Source organism: Bombina bombina, chromosome 6 (genome assembly GCF_027579735.1).
Source record: "Bombina bombina isolate aBomBom1 chromosome 6, aBomBom1.pri, whole genome shotgun sequence".
NCBI classification, from domain to species: domain Eukaryota; kingdom Metazoa; phylum Chordata; class Amphibia; order Anura; family Bombinatoridae; genus Bombina; species Bombina bombina.
Genome location: NC_069504.1, coordinates 519,821,535 through 519,843,210, shown reverse-complemented (window position 1 = coordinate 519,843,210; position 21,676 = coordinate 519,821,535).

Genomic DNA, 21,676 nt, shown 5'->3' with positions numbered 1-21,676 from the left:
GAAGAGATAATTTCCAGATGTAAGTGGAGGGAATGTAGATAACCGCTAATATGGATAAAGTCTCGTTATCATTTTGCATGAGTCCTGTAGTCGTTTTAAATATGTATATATTATTAACAGTATATTATATTAAAATAAAGTGAACATCTTTAACATAAAGTTAGTAGTTGTCTGAGTTAATATACCATAGGTTTCCAAGCTGAAGCTGCCTGGAGAGATAGAAGTAGCTTTAAGAAAGAAGGGATGGGAAGGGGAAGAAGAAGAAAACAAAGGGAATTAAAATTATAGGGGGGAATGAGGGGGATAGGGGAGAAGAGGAGGACAAGGGGGAGAGGAAAGGTGGTGATAATGGTTTGCCCTCCCACTGTAGCAACTTAATTTCATGGAACGCAATTGTCCCCGTTTTAAAGTAGTGATACCTTTCCAACTGTAAGAGGTCAGTGACCACAGCTTTCCATTCAGGGAGGCTTGGGATAGTTTGTTTTTTTCCAATGTTTTAGGATTAAACCCTTGGCTCCATTAAACATGGTCAAGAAGAGAGATTTGTCAGTGAACATTGGTAAATTATGTTATAGCCTCAAAAGAGATGTAGAAAAGCGTGGTATTTAGGTATTAGTCCTCCAGAGCATTTATGAAAAGATTATTTCCAGATGTAAGTGGAGGAAATGTAGATAACCGCTAATATGGATAAAAGTCTCGGTGTCGTTTTGCATGAGTCCTGTAGTCTTTTAAATATGTATATAATATTAACAGTATATTATATTAAAATAGACTAAAAAATTGTGAACTGGGTGGAATTATGGCTTAAAGACAGAAAACATAGTGTCTTAGTAAATGGAGTACGTTTAGCAGTTACTGTTGCTGCTGTTACTAGTGGTGTTCCTCAGGGGTCAGTTCTGGGGCGTGTTTTGTTTAACATATTTATCTGTGATATCAGCAAAGGGCTACAGGGGAAAGTATGTTTGTTTGCAGATGATACTAAAATGTGTAACAGAGTGGATGTTCCAGGGGGGTAGACAAAATTAGAAGTTATATACAACAATTGGAGGATTGGACAAATGAATGGGATCTAAAGTTTAACACAGCAAAGTGTAAAATGAAGCATTTAGGGAAGAAAAATCCAAATGTTAATTACAGACTCAATGACACTTTACTGACTGCAACAAATGAGGAACAGGACTTGGGTATTATTTTTCAGATGATTTAAAATTTAGTAAACAATGTAGTACTGCAGCGAGTAAGACCAGCAAAATGTTTGGATGTATTGGTAGAGGTATTTGCAGCAGAAATAGTAAGGTTCTTATGCCACTTTACAGATCATTAGTTAGGCCTCATCTTGAGTATTGTGTGCAGTTCTGGAGGCCATATCTTCAGTAGGATATTAACAAACTTGAATCTGGGCAAAGGAGGGCTACCAAAATGGTACATGGTCTAAAAAATAAAACTTACCAGGATAGGCTTAATGACCTAAATATGTATAGATTAGAGGAGAGAAGGGAAAAAGGTGATATGATAGCAACTTTCAAGTACGTTAAAGGGCTTAGTAAAACTGAGGCTGTGGGTTTAAATGGAAAATTCAAGAACATGGGGTCATGATCTCAAGCTGAAGGTTAGTAGATTCAGGAGTAATTTGAGGAAACACTTCTTTACAGAAAGAGTGATTGATTTATGGAATAAACTTCCTCAAGAGGTAGTAATGACAAACACTGTGGGGGACTTTATAAATGCCTAGGACAAGCATAAGGCAATCCTACGAACTAGATAAATTTATACTTTTAGGTAATATCGGCCAGACTTGCTGGGCCTATGGCTCTTATCTGCTGTCAGTATCTATGTTTCTATAGCAATAGGCCTGGTTCAGGCTGGACAGCATCCCCCAGGATTTTGCTTATCTCTGCAAAGGTTTCCTTCCAAAAGGAGCCAACAGTTGGACAATGCCACCAGATATGGAGTAAAGTACCTTCTCCTCCGCAGCCCCTCCAGCAGTTAACGTTTGAGTGGGCGTAAATCTTTTTTAGTCTATCTGGGGTCAAGTACCATGTATTCATGAATTTATCATGTGTTTCTTGCATTTTGTCCTAGACAGATTCCTTGGCCTTAATGATACACCCCAGTTCTCTATGCCAATTATGAACAAAGGACAGGAGTGCTTTTTTGTCTTCAACAAGAAGTTTATAGATCACAGATTTTAAGTGCTGCAGTGTGAGTTGCATTACACAATGTTTTTCATAAGGTGTTGATGGCCTTGTTAAAGAGGATTTATGTTTGTGAGTAGAGAAAAAGTGTAGTAGTATGGCATAGCAGAACCAGGAGGTAAAGAGTGTTGGATCCCAGTCATTAAGCTCAGCTTGATAATGTGTTACAAATAGCAGTGTTGGATAATGGGTATGAAGGATGGAAAACAACTGGTGGCAAGTCCAGTCTAATCTCTGAGTTTTCTCGGACCAGTGTAAGAGGGGAACAAGGAGAGGAGACATGGCACTGTGTGTGTCTTGTCCCATTCAGTAAAAAACTATTTGAGTAAAGGGTATTAGGAAATCAGTTTATGGTATCCGGTTCAAGGATATTCACACCAGTGCGCCAAAGTTTCCTCTCTCTAGAATACCCTCCTTCAGTTTTACCCATGCTTTATGGACTGGGCTATAGCATAATCCCGCAAGTCTCTCTAGAAATATGGTGCGCTGGTACATAAAAAGATTGGGGACTCCCAAGCCCCTATTTTCAGGTGGTGGGTATAATGTCTGTCTATTGACTCTTGGTCTTGTGCCCTGTAAGATGAAGGCTTCAATCGTTTTTTTAAATGTGTAAGATATATTGGGTGGAGAGTGTCATTGGGATAGTTTGTAAAATGTAGAGGACCCTGAGTTGGACATTAATTTTTACTACGTTTACGCAACATAGCCAAAAAAAAATGATTTATTTTTCCAGTTGAAGAGATCTCGGACAATATAATCTCTTAGTTTTTTTGTAGTTATAATCGACCAGGTCAGTGACCCAGGGTTGAAGAAAGATCCCTAAATACTTTAAGTCATGTGTTTTGATTTTTGAAGAGTAGTTATGGTGGTATGAGAGACTTGGCTATATTTATCAAACTCTTCAAGTGCTGTGGGTAATGATGTAGCAGTATCAGTTAAGGTAGGACTTTGTCCGCATACATGGCAATTTTGTACTACCTCTCTCCCACTGTAATACCCATGACGGTTAGGTTATGACGTAAGTTACATGCCAAGACCTTGATTATCAAGGCAAACAGTAGAGGGGACAGGGGCCTGTTGACCCTGACATTTGCGTTGGGGTAAAGTATAGCGAAAGGACCGTGTTTATAAATTTAGGGCCTATATTCATCTTCGCGAGGGTGGACTTTATAAAAGACCAGTTGACTTGGTTGAAAGCTTTCTCCGCATCTGTTGACAGTAATGTTAATGGGATGGAGTGGTGTGCGTAAGTGATTAATTGAATGACTATCTCTGGATTCTCTTGTAGGGATAAACCCGACCTGATCTGACGATACAAGGGTAGGCAGGAATTTTTTTGAGTCTAATGGCCAGAGCTTTAGCAAGAATTTTGACGTTGGTGTTGAGTAGTGAGATGGGTCTCTAGTATTCTGGTTTTGTGGTGGGCAGATGTGGTGTGTCTGGAAGTTGATTGAAAATGTTCAACAGATGCATAGGTGGGACAAAGTTTTATAACATTTAGTGCTTAGGCTCTCTGGCCCGGGGGAACTTCCCAGTGAGAAGATCTTTAATAGCCTGTAGTATCTCGTCTAAGTTGAATGGGGAGTCCAACTTCACCAAGTCCTCATCTGTGAGAGATGGAATCCACGACTCCAGGTATTTCTGAATTGAGGAATCCTGTTGGGCCTGTATCGTCTCATCTCCCCATGATTTCTCTGTTGAGCGAATATTGTAAAGTTGTTTGTAGTATTCGCAGAAGATGTTGCCAATTTGTTTTCCCATCCGCATGAGTATCGTTTTTTTTCAAAGAGCTTTATTAAGAGATAATAATACATTACAGGACATTCCAAGACTGGCGATGAGGCAGTATAATACAAACAAAATAGCTAGGTTTGTTGAAGTCCAGACCACTATTGTGGCTCTTAATCTCCAAGTGCAAAAAGGAAACCCAAGAAGGAAACACAATAAGTCCTGTAGTATGTCCAACTAGGTATTCAGATCAAGCTCTGTTTTTCAGGTAATTTCACATTACATAACAAAACTTGAACATGAAACATGTAAACAATAATTCACAATCATGTGTTTTTCTTGAAACTGATTCTTTCTGATTTTCTTTTAAATCTTAACAAACAAAATCTAATAAAGGTCAGGAAATAGGCGTGATTTAGAGGTAGGGGTGTAGGCCTTATGAGATAATTGTTTGGTATAGTGAGTAGGGCGGAAGGACTTATGTAAGAATTAGACGGGGAAGACAAACAGTCAGAGGATAAAGTGATGAAAGAGGAGAAGGGAAAAAAGGGGGGAAATGTTTGTGAGTCAGGTTTGGCTGATGTGGCAATTTCCCTAGGTTAATGAAGCCCAGGGGTTAAGAAAGGGACAGTAATCTTTTTTCACCAGAGTTGTACCGTTTTTATCCAATATGTTGTAAACATATGACTTAAGTTTTCCAGGCTATGGTTCTGGCTAGCATGTTGCCAGGTTTGTTGTTTTAGGCGTAAGGCCTTTTTCTGATATTTGTCCTGTAAAAAGTGAAACATTTTTATTTTGGCCTGCTTTTGAGCCTCAGTGTGGAGATCTATCAATATTTAGTGTTCCAATTGTAGTTCTTAATGGTAATGTTGGATTCACAGGCACTTCCTCATTGTTCATGGTATTGGAAAGAAACAAACTTCTCTTTCATTTTTAAAACAGTGATCACCTACAGGGCTTTTTGTCTAAAGGGAAGGGTCTCTATTGGAGCTCCTGCCTCCCACGTATGACCCTGGGGGACAAGTTACCTCTCATTTAAAAAAAGAAAATCCCCTCTTTTGAATTAGGGGTTACACACTCCCCCTATGTAGAGTTCTTTATGTGATAGAGAGACTCCTACATTACAATAAAAGGTCTAAAAAATCCCAAAGATTTTGCATGATTTCTCTCTATGATGGTGAGGATTTGAATATCAGGCCTTGTGTGAGATAGCATAAATGTGAGCAAGGTAATATAACAAAGCAGTCTGGTGACAATACCTTTTGATGTCTTTGATAGAATATGAAATTACCTCCCTTCTTTAACTTTTTTCCAAAATAATTTTTGAGAGTTGATGAGTGTATAATCTAGCTTTTTATCTTGTTGTAAAGGTTGATCGTCAGGATTATTAACCAGGTAGGTAAAAAAGAAGCAATTTAATGCTTACTATTAAGTTATTTACTAAGTTATCAATACTGATGCATGACCAGATAATATAAATAATAGAATAACATATAAATCAATCAATATGGGACTATGTCTGGTAACATTTAGTATAATACTGCCATCTTTTTATGTCCAGTAAAATTAATGATGTCTCAATAAAGCATTTCGATTTTGTAAAAGATTGACTGGGCATTTCTGGTTTTTTTTTATACCTGTCTAAGGAGGTGAATAGTGCCATATAAAAATCTCATCTCAGCATTTTTTGCGAAAGGGATTGCATAGCTCTTCATACCTTCTTACCATTTTGTATTAGTGCCATAAATGTTACAAATATAATCTATTGCCAGAATGTTCTATAATTAAACCGCCTAGTTGGTATATTTCAGATGATATGATTATTATATTTTTATGAAGATGTATTGAATAATTTAAAATCAAGAATACAAATCCAAGAGACACGCACTAGAGTTATCTGCTTAATTGACGAGTCACAATGTGAGTGAAAAAGATATGAGGTTCTCTAGATTAAACACACATAGTTGAAGCTGGACTAAACCACAGGGTATTAACATACTTTTAAATGAAGTTATTATCCATGAGTTGTGAAGAAGTAAATATATGAATAGGCAAGCTAAGAGGGTAATCCTTACACAATTGAATAAAGAAGTTGTCAGTCACTTCATGGACAAACAATTGTGTAACAATGTATTTATAGCTTGCAGCAGAATAGATTTACTTATAAAGGGTTGTGTGACAGGGCTGTTGCTACACAACGTTCAAGCATCAGACTTCAGGAGCGAGACTCATATGACCTGTTATCTTATATGGAGATATACCAAAGTTCCTAACCTTTGTAGTGTCTTCAGCAAAATTATCTTACTTATTTGTGTAGCCAAGTAAATGGAATAGATCAAGACTACCAAATCTTTCTCTCATTGGCCTTGCAGATCAAAGTATCATGGTAATGGCAATATTTTCAAATGGGATTTCTGGATCGTCAAGAGCCGTGTCAACACACTTCTCAGTGAGTGGCGATGGCTTATACACACTGGCTGAATTTTCAAAGCCCCATTACCGTCTGCCAAGAGCCTTGCTCGAAAAAGTTATTTGCATCCAGATTTACAAATCCTGGAAATAAACATTTCAATAGGGGATTGTCAATTTAGAAATGTTAAGTTTTTATCATTATAGAAACACTCAAGCCATATCAAAACTTAAAACGTTAACACCCATTTCATATCTACATGTCAAATGAAAGTATTAGAGTTTTCAGATTTCCCTATGTTTACATTGTAATTGTTAGAAAACATTCATACATGATTAGTATTTTTGGATACCTACATTTTTAATATTATTTAATTTTATTAACGCTTACAAAATGTTTTAAAAATAAGATATATCCAAAATATATACATAGTAGGTGTCATGAGATGCAGGACATATGCAGGACACAGCAATGATGGTACAACTCTATTTTATTACAGAGCATAGCAATACACATCCAGACAGGTTGATTGTACTAAACTAACTGCGACACAGACACCGGACCTAAGCCCCGCCCACAAGCTAGTGACCTCACATCCTGCTCTCATCACATCTTCCCCTTTTTCAAAGGCAAAGCATACATTCGCATATATTAAATAACAAGGTACACCAACAGGGTATACAACAACATTTTGTTTTTGAACATTATAAAAAAAACAGATAGATTAGAAAACATGAACAAACAAATTACATCCTGACTTGGACATCGGGGTAGACTACCCTAGTCCACAGTGACCATGGGATTATTCTGCCCATACTTCCGGTCACTGTTCTAGCTAAAGTCAGTCCCTGTATCGGGCCGGAAGCCTCACCACTCTTCCGCTTGATGTAACTTTGCATGAATTGTCCTCTGATACAGAAGATGGTGAACAAGAGTCTGCTGGAGGCAAAGATATATCCCCGCTATGATCTTGCTGAGGGGAAGGCACCTCTCTTAGAACAGGAGATCCCACCGGCGGTGGTACTGAGGTATCCGGTTCCAGACTCTCAGGTACAGGCTGAAGATGTCTTCGGTTACGGCGTGTAACCGTCCCTCCCTCTGTAAGGACTGTGTAAGACCTTGGTTCTGGAGAGCGGCCCACTACCGTAGCAGGCGTCTTCCATTTCTTCTCATCATCCAGTTTAATTCTGACACTTTGGCCCGCTTTCAGTTCCTGTAAAGGCCTGACAGAATGTCTCCTGTCGTAGAAGAAACGATAACCCTTTTTGGCCTCTTCATCCCTCCTAAGGACTTCGTCCCGAGGAACAGGGCCAGGCGGCTTGAAGACACCCACTGAGGGTAAAGTGGTGCGAATCTGGCGTCCTAGCATCAGCTGTGCCGGGCTAAACCCGGTGGCTTGAATGGGCGTCGCCCTGTATGACAAGAGGGCTAGGTACGGTTCAGATTGCTTTAGGATGAATTTTGTTGTTTGAACTGCCCTTTCAGCCATTCCGTTGGCCTGCGGATAATGTGGACTTGACGTGGAATGTACAAAATCATATTCCCTGCTGAAGGCACTGAACTCTGTAGAAGCGAACTGCATGCCATTATCACTCACCAGCTCCATTGGAATGCCCCAGCGGGCGAACAAGCTCTTCAGGCGAATGATAACGGCCTGGCTTGTGATATCATTCAGGGGTGCTATTTCCAAATACCTGGAATAGTAGTCGATAACAACAAGAAACTTTTTCCCGTGCAGTTCGCACAAATCAGCAGCTATTTTCTGCCACGGCCCCGCAGGCAGCGGAGTAGACATTAAGGGCTCCCTTCTCTGAGTAGGCCGGCGTTCCCGGCAAAAGGCACATTTAGACACGTGATTTGCAATGTCGGAGCTGATCCCAGGCCACCACACAGCTGTAGCTGCTCTTTCTCTGCACTTTGTAATGCCTAAGTGGCCATCATGAATCCTGTTTAACATCTCCTTCCTCATGCTGACAGGAATTACAATACGGTCTTGGAACAGCACCAACCCCTCCAGCTCCGTGAGCTGCGACCTCTCTGGCTGGTAAGCATTTAAAGACATCCAGGCTGCCCGGCTCTCGGGCCAGCCATCTCTTATGTACCTTATAACTTCTTGCAGATCTGTGTCCAAATATGTCTCTTTCTTTATCTCTTCCAGTTTCCTTGAAGAAATGGACTTAGAGGCCAGAACTGAATCAACATACACTTTTACATCCGATTCTGTAGAGGATTCTTCAGCAGCAGCCAGCGGGAGCCTGGACAGTGTATCTGCCACAACCAGCTGCTTCCCCGGCACATGCACTGCCTGAACATTGAACCTGAGCAGTCTCATTAAAAGTCTCTGGCATCTCAAGGGTGTTTTGTCGATGTCATAAGAATTGATAAGAGGGACTAGCGGTTTGTGGTCAGTTTCCAGACTAAATTTCTCCAAACCCACTAGATAACGCTGAAAGCGCTCAAAGGCCCAAACTGCAGCCAGGCACTCTTTCTCAATTTGAGCGTATTTTGACTCCGCAGCCGTCAGTGTGCGGGAACAGTAGGCGATGGGCTGTAGTTTGTTGTCATTCAGCTGCAGGAGTGCAGCCCCCAACCCATAACTGCTTGCATCAGCACTAACCACAGTCTTTTTTGAAGGGTCGTAGAACCCCAGCACTGGGGCAGACCCCAGCAGGGACTTAGCATGCAGGAACGCTTTTTCTTGTGAGGGTCCCCAGACCCAGGCAACATCTTTCTTAAGCAACTCTGTGATAGGGTGCAAAACTGTAGATAAATCTGGAAGAAACTTGCCCACGTAATTTACTAGGCCCAATATCTGTCTCAGCTCATGTACATCAGAAGGGCTTTTCATCTGTTCGATAGCCCGAATTTTCTCGGGGTCCGGCTTGATGCCATCCCCGTTGATGATATGCCCAAAGTAGCATAATTCAGTTTTCCTAAAATGACATTTTTCTTTATTCAGCTTCAGCCCAGACTCTTTGATAGCCTGCAGCACACAACTCAAACGCTGATCATGTTCCTCCACTGTAGACCCATACACTAGAATGTCGTCCATGACGACTGCTGTGCCCACGTGGCCACTCAGGAGAGAACTCATTTCCCTCTGAAAGATCTCAGGAGCGGAGGATATCCCAAAGGGAAGTCTGCAGAAACAGAACCGACCTACCGGAGTGATAAAGGTAGTCAGTTTGCGGCACTTTGGATCCAGGGGGATCTGCCAAAAGCCGCTAGAAGCGTCTAATGTGGAAAAGAACTTCGCCCCAGCCAACTTCGGGGCTATATCTTCCAGTGTCGGCAGCACAAATCTCTCCCTCTTCACTGCCTCATTCAACCTTTTCAGGTCCACACAGATGCGCACCTTTCCGTTTTTCTTTGCAACTGGAACAATGGGGGCACACCAATCAGTTGCCTCAACAACCTCTTCAATAACCCCCATAGACTTCATGCGCATGAGCTCTTTCTCCACTTGAGGCATGAGCGGGAACGGAATTCTACGAGGAGTAGAAATACTGTACGGGACTGCGTCACTTTTAAGTGCTATACGGACAGGTTTGCAGCTCAGTAGGCCCAACTCGCCAAACATATCTTCAGAGATCTCATTCACTCTGGCCACGAGGCCCAAGTCACAGGCTGCTTTTCTGCTCAATAAACTGTTAACACACTGACCTCGGATCACATGCACCCACATGGTGAACTTCCTTTGTTTGTACTCACAGCTGGCAAGAAATTTCCCCACACAATCAATGCGGCCACCAGGACTATGAACATTTGTAGTAACCTTCGCCAGCTGGGGCTGTCGAGGCAGTCTCATAAATTCAGCAAAAGACATTACAGTGATATCTGCTCCTGTGTCAATCTTAAAATCAACATTGGCTCCCATTACAGTAAAGGTAACTTTCCAATCTTCCTCTGAGCTTGTCCGTTCCACAACAGACCCCACAAAAGACACTTCCTGACCCTCCTGGTCACTGTCCACCTGCATCTCCTTAATGTATTCAGTTTTACACACCACTTCAAAATGGCCTATTCTGTTACATTTTCTGCATCTTTTATCTCTGGCCGGGCATATAGCACTCTGATCATGAGCCCGGTAGCACCGTGTGCATCGGCCATGTTGCGCCCATCCACTTCTAGGCCTTTCCAGTACTTTAGATCTACCGCTCACACTGTGCCTTTCACTAGCAATTTTCCTAGACTGTTGTACTTCATCCACAATACTCTCAGACCTCAGATCAGCACTTTGCTGTTTCACCAGTTCACTCTGGCGGGCCATCCTAATAGCCCCGTCTAATGTTAAATCAGGCTCTAACTGCAGCTTCAGGGAGACTTCAGCATCTGCAATTCCAATAACTATTCTGTCTCTGATTTGCTCTTCTTTAGCAACACCAAACTCACAGAATTCAGCTAATTCATACAGGCTGCGCAAAAATGACTCCACAGATTCTCCCACACGCTGATTACGTTTGTGAAAACAAGCTCTCTCATGAATCACATTTCTTTTGGGCACAAAGTGGGCACTGAGTTTATCCATAACTATATCAAAGTTAACTTCTTCCCCTTCTTGGAAAGTAAAAGCATTGAACACTGGCTCTACATCTTTCCCCATAGAGTATAAAAGAGAATTAACTTGTACTTCACCACTCTCCTTGTTCAGTTTGGATGCAATCCTGAAGCGCTGAAACCGCTGACGCCATGTGGGCCAAGCTGCAGGCTGAGAAAAGTCAAAAGGCTCAGGTGGGGTAAACTTTGACATCGTCATCATCAGAAACAGAAGCGTAGTCCAGAACTTCTGACACCATGTCATGAGATGCAGGACATATGCAGGACACAGCAATGATGGTACAACTCTATTTTATTACAGAGCATAGCAATACACATCCAGACAGGTTGATTGTACTAAACTAACTGCGACACAGACACCGGACCTAAGCCCCGCCCACAAGCTAGTGACCTCACATCCTGCTCTCATCACAGTAGGATAGATCAGAGAGGCGCCGCATGTGTGTATTGATATATACAATGTTTCAATAGGTATATAGCTGGTATAAAGGTACTCACATTTTACTAAAGCACCCAAATGTTCTATAAGAAGCAGGCTGGATTTTCTGCAGCAGTCCAGCTCGCTTTTGCAATTTGAGTATCTAGTGTGTTTCACGTTGGTTCAAAATTTTCTCTCGGTCACCTCTACGTCTATCGATGGGGATGTGTTTAAGTCCAAAGAATGAAAGATCGTTTTTATTACTTCCATGTACCTGATTAAAATGTCAAGAGACAGAATGTTTAATGAAACCTATTTTAATGTTGTAAAGGTGTTCATATATTCTTTTTCGTAGAGGGTGTGTCGTACGACCCATATAGAACAAATTACAACTACATTGTAAAATATAGATGACATAAGTAGAGTCACAATTAATGAAATGTTTAATTTTCAACTGTATTTTCTCATATGTATATAGGCTTGATTACGAGTTTTGCGTTATGAGGCGTGCGGTGCTAACTTGCACGTTATTGTCACCGCTCACCTACAGCACTGGTATTACAGGTTTTCATAAACCCGGCGTTAGCAGGCAAGAAGTGACCGTAGAGCAAAAATGTGCTCCATACTTTTCTCCAATACCAGCGCTGCTTAAGGCAGCGGTGAGCTGGTTTTACATGTTCGTGCATGATTTCCCCATAGACATCAATGGGGAGAGCCGGCTGAAAAAAAGCCTGACACCTGCAAAAAAGCAGCGTAACGCAGCCCCATTGATTCCTATAGGGAAACAAAATTTATGTTTACACTTAACAACCTAACATAAACCCCGAGTCTAAACACCCCTAATCTTACACTTATTAACCCTTAATCTGCCGCCCCCGACATCGCCGACACCTACATTATACTTATTAACCCCTAATCTGCTGCCCCCAACATCGCCGACACCATTATATTTATTAACCCCTAATCTCCCGCCCCCAATGTCGCCGCAACCTACCTACACTTATTAACCCCTAATCTGCCACCGCCAACGTCGCCACCACTATAATAAACATATTAACCCCATAAACCGCCACACTCCTGCATCACAAACACTAGTTAAATATTATTAACCCCTAATCTGCCGCCCTTAACATCACCACCACCTACCTACATTTATTAACCCATAATCTATCGCCCTCAACGTCGCCGCCACTATACTAAATTTATTAGCCCCTAAACCTAAGTCTAACCCTAACACCCCCTAACCTAAATATAATTGCAATAAATCTAAATAAAAATTCCTATCATTGACTAAATAATTCATATTTAAAACTAAATACTTACGTATAAAATAAACCCTAAGCTAGCTACAGTATAACTAATAGTTACATTGTAGCTAGCTTAGGGTTTATTTTTATTTTACAGGGAAGTTTGTATTTATTTTAACTAGGTAGAATAGCTAGTAAATAGCTACCTAGCTAAAATAATTATAAATTTACCTGTAAGATAAAACCTAACCTTGGTTACACTAACACCTAACCTTATACTACAATTAAATTAATTACATTAATTAATAAAATTACCTAAATTACAAAAAAAAAAAAAAAATTACACAAAATAAAAATTTTTTATCAGATATTTAAACTAATTACACCTAATCTAATAGCCCTATCAAAATAAAAAAAAAACCTAGCCTAAACTAAACTACCAATAGCCCTCAAAGGGCCTTTTGTGGGGCATTGCCCCCAAAAAATCAGCTCTTTTACCTGTAAAAAAAAAATACAAACAACCCCCCCTAACTGTAAAACCCACCACCCACACAACCAATCCCCCAAATAAAATCCTAACTAAAATAACCTAAGCTCCCCTTTGCCCTGAAAAGTGCATTTGGATGGGCATTGCCCTTAAAAGGGCATTTAGCTCTTTTGCTGCCCAAACCCTAACCTAAAAATAAAACCCACCCAATAAACCCTTAAAAAAACACTAACCCCGAAGATCCACTTACAGTTTTGAAGACCGGACATCCATCCTCAACGATGCCGGGGGAAGTCTTCAGCGAAGCGGCAGAAGTCTTCATCCAACCGGGCAGAAGTCTTCATCCAAGCCGGCAGAAGTGGTCCTCCAGACGGGCAGAAGTCTTCATCCAGACAGCATCTTCTATTTTCATCCATCCGGTGTGGAGCGGCTCCATCTTCAAGACATCCGGCGCGGAGCATCCTCTTCAATCGACGTCTTCTTTACAATGAGGTTTGCCTTTAAATGACGTCATCCAAGATGGCGTCCCTTAAATTCGGATTGGCTGATAGAATGGCTGTTCCAATCAGCCAATAGAATGCAAGCTCAATCCTATTGGCTGATTGGATCAGCCAATCGGATTGAAGCTCAATCCTATTGGCTGATTGCATCAGCCAATAGGTATTTTTCACCTTTAATTAAGATAAGCTGATAGCATTCTATCAGCCAATCTGAATTAAAGGGACGCCATCTTGAATGACGTCATTTAAAGGCAAACCTCATTGTAAAGAAGAAGTCGATTGAAGAGGATGCTCCGTGCCGGATGTCTTGAAGATGGAGCCGCTCCGCGCTGGATGGATGAAGATAGAAGATGCCGTCTGGATGAAGACTTCTGCCCGTCTGGAGGACCACTTCTGCCGGATTGGATGAAGACTTCTGCCCGGTTGGATGAAGACTTCTGCCACTTCGCTGAAGACTTCTCCCGGCTTCGTTGAGGATGGATGTCCGGTCTTCAAAACTGTATGTGGATCTTCAGGGGTTAGTGTTAGTTTTTTTTTAAGGGTTTATTGGGTGGGTTTTATTTTTAGGTTAGGGTTTGGGCAGCAAAAGAGCTAAATGCCCTTTTAAGGGCAATGCCCATCTAAATGCCCTTTTCAGGGCAATGGGGAGCTTAGTTTTTTTTAGTTAGGATTTTATTTGGGGGGTTGGTTGTGTGGGTGGTGGGTTTTACTGTTGGGGGGGTTGTTTGTATTTTTTTTTACAGGTAAAAGAGCTGATTTCTTTGGGGCAATGCTCCGCAAAAGGCCCTTTTAAGGGCTATTGGTAGTTTAGTTTAGGCTAGGGTTTTTTTTTTATTTGGGGGGGGCTTTTTTATTTTGATAGGGCTATTAGATTAGGTGTAATTAGTTTAAATATCTGATAATTTGTTTTTTATTTTGTGTAATTTAGTGTGTTTTGTTTTGTAATTTAGGTAATTGTATTTAATTAATGTAATTAATTTAATTGTAGTGTAAGGTTAGGTGTTAGTGTAACTCAGGTTAGGTTTTATCTTACAGGTAAATTTGTATTTATTTTAGCTAGGTAGTTAGCAAATAGTTAATAACTATTTACTAACTATTCTACCTAGTTAAAATAAATACAAGCTTGCCTGTAAACTAAAAATAAACCCTAAGATAGCTACAATGTAACTATTAGTTATATTGTAGCTAGCTTAGGGTTTATTTTACAGGTAAGTATTTATTCTAAAATAGGAATTATTTAGGTAATGATAGTAGGTTTTATTTAGATTTATTTTAATTATATTTAAGTTAGGGGGTGTTAGGGTTAGGATTAGATTTAGGTTTAGGGGTTAATAAATTTAGTATAGTGGCGGCGATGTTGGGGGCAGCAGACTAGGGGTTAATAAAGGTAGGTAGGTGGTGGCGATGTTAGGGGTGGCAGATTAGGGGTTAATAATATTTACCTAGTGTTTGCGATGCGGGAGTGCGGCGGTTTAAGGGTTAATATGTTTATTCTAATTGCGTCGATGTCGGGAGCGGCAGATTAGGGGTTAATATTTTGATTTTAGTGTTTGCGATGCAGGAGGGCCTCGGTTTAGGGGTTAATAGGTAGTTTATGGGTGTTAGTGTACTTTTTAGCACTTTAGTTATGAGTTTTATGCTACAGCATTGTAGCGTAAAACTCATAACTACTGACTTTAGATTGCGTTACGAATCTTGCGAGATAGGCTGTACCGCTCACATTTTTTGGCCTCCCAGAAATAGCTTGTAATATCGGCTCTATGGAAGTCCCATTGAAAAAATACTTTACGCAAATTGCGTAAGTTAATTTGCGGTACGGCCAAAAAAGTGTGCGGGACAGCTGTACCAACAAGACTCGTAATAACAGCGGTAGTGAAAAAGCAGCGTTATAACACATAACGCTGCTTTTTTACTCATAATGCAAAACTCGTAATCTAGCCAAATGTTAATATTTTTTGGGGGAATATTTACAGTATTCACACCTTCCACATCTGTGCCACCTTTTTGGAGGATCGGAAGTTAAAATATGGGATATTCTATTGTCATTGGTTTTAATATTCTTTTTTGGTATCAATATTCTTTTTGTGTTTTTCCCATCGAATGAATTTCAAGCTCATATCAGATGGAGAAAGGATCTGATCAGGTAGGTTGGGTCCCAATATTGGGTCCTTTTTAAGTAAATGCCAGTGATTTGCCAGGATAAGAATAACATAGAACATACTATAAATAATCACTGGCATTTACTTAAAAAGGACCCAATATTGGGACCAAACCTACCTGATAGAAATCACATGATATGCAAAAAAAGACGTAATTTAAAATTGATCCTTTCTCTCTTTTTAGTAATATTGTATTGCTTGTGATATCTCGGTCCCAAAAGAGCTTTAACAAATGACACATAAAAATGCACTGTTAATTTACACTACTGTATCGTACTGTATCATATTGTAATTCTCTTCAATGATCATTGATAGTATTTGTTCCGCTATCACACATACAAATAAATGGATAAATGGTAACAATTCTATCTATTGGGTACTTATATAGCGCAAACTAATCACCTGTGAGGGTCTCAAGGCACTAAAGGAAAGCGGATAGGGGGAGGGGGGGAGTGGATGGGTGTTCAGTCGAAGAGCCAGGTTTTGAGGTCCATTCTGAACTTTGTAAGGGAAGTGGATTGTCTGAGGTGCAGCGGGAGGGTGTTCCATATCTTTGCTGCCATGTGGGAGAAGGATCTTCCGCCAGCTGTGGATTTGCTGATGCAGGGGGATGACTGCGAGTGCTTGGTCGGCCGATCGGAGTTGTCTGGCGGGGGTGTAGAAATTTACGCGGTGGTTGATGTATTCGGGTTCGATGTTGTGTAGGGCCTTGAATGCGTGGGTAAGGAGCTTGAAGGTGATTCTCTTGTTGATGGGGAGCCAATGAATGTTCCTTAGGTGTTCGGTGATGTGGCATTGGTGATTCCCTTTTTAAACATGGTTGCCTATTTTCGGAATAATAAGTTCTGTTGCTATTTTTACTAGCAGCTATGTGAACTGTCTGTCATATATCCTGAGAGAGCCTTTTGGATAACGCCAAACTGGAAGTGTGACATCACACGGGTATTTAACAGCAAGCTGTATCTTACTTACTCAGAACCTGATGAAGAGGTGTGACCCAGAAACACGTAGTAAGTATCAGTAAGATTTGTCTGGCCAGACCAGTAAGTTGTGGATTGCTGTTATTTTGGGTTTAACTCTGTTTTTATTTCAGTTTGTTTATCGTATTTTACTTATCTGTATAGACCTATTTTTTGCAATTCATATAATAGTGTGTAAGAGTAAGTTCCTTGTCTATTAATTGGGATTTTAACTCTGCCTAGAGCTTCTAAACTGTACACACCTTACATCTTACAGTGTTCTCTGTAATTTATTACATTTTTCTATTTCACAACACCAATAAATATTTTATTATTGATATTATCTTTTGTCGAATTCTACTTTATAAGCACTGTTAGTGTTTGATATATATTTTTTGTGTTTCTTATTTAACAGCAGCTTAGTAATACAATTTAATTATCACATATATTTATATATTTTATAATTGGCACTCTCACACTTCTAACCTATATATATATATATATATATATATATATATACAGTATACTGTATATATATATATATATATATATATATATATATATATATATAAAAGCATTATTATTATTGCTTATTTAAAGATCCTATTTCATCAGGCCACCATGCCACGTTTCTTAATAATGTTTAAGAGTATGGAATCATATTAATGATTATAGTCATAGGACAATTTATTAAAGGGACACTGAACCCAAATTTTTTCTTTCATGATTCAGACAGAGCATGCAATTTTAAGCAACTTTCTAATTTATTCCTATTATCAATTCTTCGTACTCTTGCTATCTTTATTTGAAAAAGAAAATCCAGAACCTTGGACAGCACTTGTTTATTGGTGAATGAATTTATCCACCAATCAGCAAGAACAACCCAGGTTGTTCACCAAAATGGGCCGGCATCTAAACTTACATTCTTGCTTTTCAAATAAAGATACCAAGAGAATGAAGAACATTTGCTAATAGGAGTAAATTAGAAAGTTGCTCAAAATTACATACTCTATCTAAATCACAAAAAGAAAAAAATTGGGTTCAGTGTCTCTTTAAGTATGTATCAGTCCTCAGTCCTCAGAGGTATATCAGATTTCTGAAATAAAAGAAAATATTGTTTATTCTGAAATAAGTTGTTAAACATTTTTAAATATAGCAATGCAGTTATATATATATATATATATATATATATCACTTTATATCCAACGCAGTGTGTAACTTGTGATGTATCCTCTAGATTCTTATATATATTACTCATACAATCTGGGCATATTAAAGGGACATGAAACCCAATTTTTTTCTTTCATGATTTAGAAAGAGCATGTCATTTTAAACAACTTTCTAATTTACTTCTATTATCTAATTTGCTTCATTCTCTTGATATCACTTGCTGAAAAGCATATCTAGATATGCTCAGTAGCTGCTGATTGGTTGCTGTACATAAAGGCCTTGTGTGATTGGCTCACACATGTACATTGTTATTTCTTCAACAAAGGATATCTAAAGAATTGAGCAAATTAGATAATAGAAGTAAATGGGAAAGTTGTTTAAAATTGCATGCCCTATCTGAATCATGAAAGTTTAATTTTGACTAGACTGTCCCTTTAACTTATATAAAAGCTATATAGACAATTTGTTTAACCTTTAAATTTTCACATCTTCCACATGCCTTTGAAGTGTCTTTTGGCAATTGTTTCCAGACAAAATTGTGGATTGGGAGTTCATAGGGACTCAGGGACCTACAATTAGTTTATCATATGCCTGTGTGAATTACTATACCCTGAAGATTCTGCTGTATTTCAGATGTCAGTTCAGACTGAACGTCTGCTGTCCCCACATAATAATAACTAGTATTTATATAGCACCTTTCTCCCAGTGGGACTCAAAGCGCTTGCTCTCGGAATTAATCAAATCAGCAGCGGAATAGTAATAGCTGTTATTATTACCCAATTTAATGGTACTCATTTTATCAACCTTGGAAGGATAAAGGGCTGCTGGGATTTGAACCTGTGATCTTGGATCTTTTAAACAGGCTTTTTTGTAGTCAGGGCATTTACCAACTGAGCTACCTCACCGGCCTATGTGGTAGATATCTATTAGGATGTTTAGGGCATAGGGCAATTATTTAAGTCATAGATTTTGATCTGAGAAAAGGCATAGAACAAAGACCCTTTTGAAATGACCTCTTCTCTGAGACCGTGATCACAGGTTCTTTGAAGTGACTTATTTTTCTATCTAAACAAATTATTATCCCCTTTTGTTCTTGGAGACTTAAAATATGTTAGGAGTGTATTTGAGCTTTCAGCAAAGAGGAATCTGGGTCACCCACCTCAGTCATTTAGAAATGGTCAAAGCATTTTTATATCAAAACAACTTTTTTTTAGAATTAAATATTAATTTATGTGGTACATATATATATATATATATATATATATATATATATTCTGTAGACATAGGTGCATTCCCACTAACAAACTTTATATGCCAGGGTGCTAGGAGTGGTAAATAGAGCTAATAGACAAAGCACTCTCTGGTGTATAACACAATTTTATTACAGTGACGTTTCGGTGTATTCACCCCTTCATCAGACCCACAGGTCTGATGTTGGTCTGATGAAGGGGTGAATACCCCGAAACGTCACTGTAATAAAATTGTGTTATACACTGGATAAGACCAGAGAGTGCTTAGTCTATTAGCTCTCTCTCTATATATATTTATATATATATATATATATATATATTATACAGGGCTCAAAATTTCACGTTGTAAGCTACTAGCCAGGCCAAAATGTTACTCGCCACTTCTGATCCTGCCCACACCACACCCACTACTCCACTCCCGCTTCGCATATATTTAGCCATTGTGAAACATTATTGTGCAGTCATTTTTAATATTTTTTTAAATTTTATACCTTAAGTTAAATAATGCTACATGCAGCAATAGATTAACAAACATAAGTGCATAGCAGTTATCAGCATAAACTTGGTGGTTCTGGGTAAGACAACACCTGGAAGGAAATAGGAAGTTGTTGAAGTGATAGAGTGAGACAGTCATGGAAGGTCATAGCAGACCTGGAAATTTTCTTTTAATAATTATCATCTATCCCTTATCTCTCTCGTAACTACTGTATCTTTACCCCATACCTCCTCTCTTCAATCTCTTTTTACCCTCTCTATTATCTCTCAGGCCATATCTTCTATTTATACTCACTTTCCCCTCTCTCATATCTTTTTACTCTTTCTTTTCATTTTTTCTCCACTCTCTCGTAAAGCTATCGTCTTCTCCACTTTTACTTTTCCTCTCCAATCTCTCTCTCTCTGCCCCGTTTACCTTCTCAGACGTAACAGTCTAAGCACTAATGGAATAACAGTCTAAGCCCTTGAGGAATAACATATCCTCGCCCTTTCTAGGATATATAATATCCCTTCAGATAATATTTAGCACATAGCCCAAAATGAGGGTTTGTCAGTGCTGCAATTGGAGTGTACATTTTTTCACTCACTAGCTTTTACTCGCCACCATTAATTTTCCACTCGCCAATGGCTAGTAAAGAGTGGAAATGTGTTTTATTGTGTATTTACTGTAAATAGTTTACATTCCAATCTTCTTAACATAGTAGAACATGTTCTTTTGTATTTTTAAATATATATTCCTTTATATATTAGTATATACCCATACTTGTGTGTATATATATATATTTTTTTTTTTTTTTTTTTACAAAGCAATAATCATATTTGTATATATTTATATATATTTAAAAATAAAAATAACCCACATTGGGTTAAGCGCAGTTAGTCTAACGTGGTTGTTAGGTCTTTTAACAGAACGCTCCATTAAAGTCTATGGGGAGAAGAAGTTAACACGGGTAACGATATCCAAAGTCCTGAAGTTAGCACACGTCAGCTTTTGCTAAATAGCGCCCCATTTGTAATCCAGACCTATGTGTTTTCATGAATAATATACATATTTGAAACAATATATTTTCACTTTTAAATTATATATTTAAATATGTAACTTAATTTTTTGTACAATATATTATAATTAACATAATGTGAAAATAATTATATCATAAATATGTTTTATAGTTTGCACAGTACATATTAAACAGTATATAAAATGTAAGAGCATCTAGATGGGATAATATTACAGTGACTCTAATGTGTTAATGTTGTGAAAAAATAAGCGCATCTACATGGGAGAATAGGAAAGTGAACCTAACGTGTTAATAATAAAATACAGGAGACCAATCTAGATTTGATAATATTACAGTAAAGCTAACGTGTTAATGTCATGGAAAGATAAGCAGATCTACATGGGAGAATAGCATGCTTAACCTAACGTGTTAATAATAAAATTCTGTGTTTCTTTTATGTAATGTGTATTGTAACAGCTACACAAATACAATGTTACAAGATCATATATACTGAGAATCCAACTATTGTCTTTATTATATTATAAGCCGCAGCTACTGTTTTAAAATAATACGTAATATCCTGCACACAAAATCTGGTTACACAATGTAACAGAATATGCAATAAAGTATAAAACACATTTGTTTACATAACGCCACATGTAACGATTGTTAAAAATAGCCAAATACATACATATAAGCACAGCACAAACAATTACATATAAACACAGCACATACAAATACACACACAAATAACACAACACACACAAATACACACATATAAACACAGCACAAACAAATACATATAAACACAGCACACACAAATACACACATATAAACACAGCTCACACACATACATATAAACACAGCACACACAAATACACACATATAAACACAGCACAAACAAATACATATAAACACAGCACACACAAATACACACATATAAACAGCACACACACATACATATAAACACAGCACACACAAATACACACATATAAACACAGCACAAACAAATACATTTAAACACAACACACACATATACACACATATAAACACAGCACAAACAAATACATATAAACACAGCACACACAAATACACACATATAA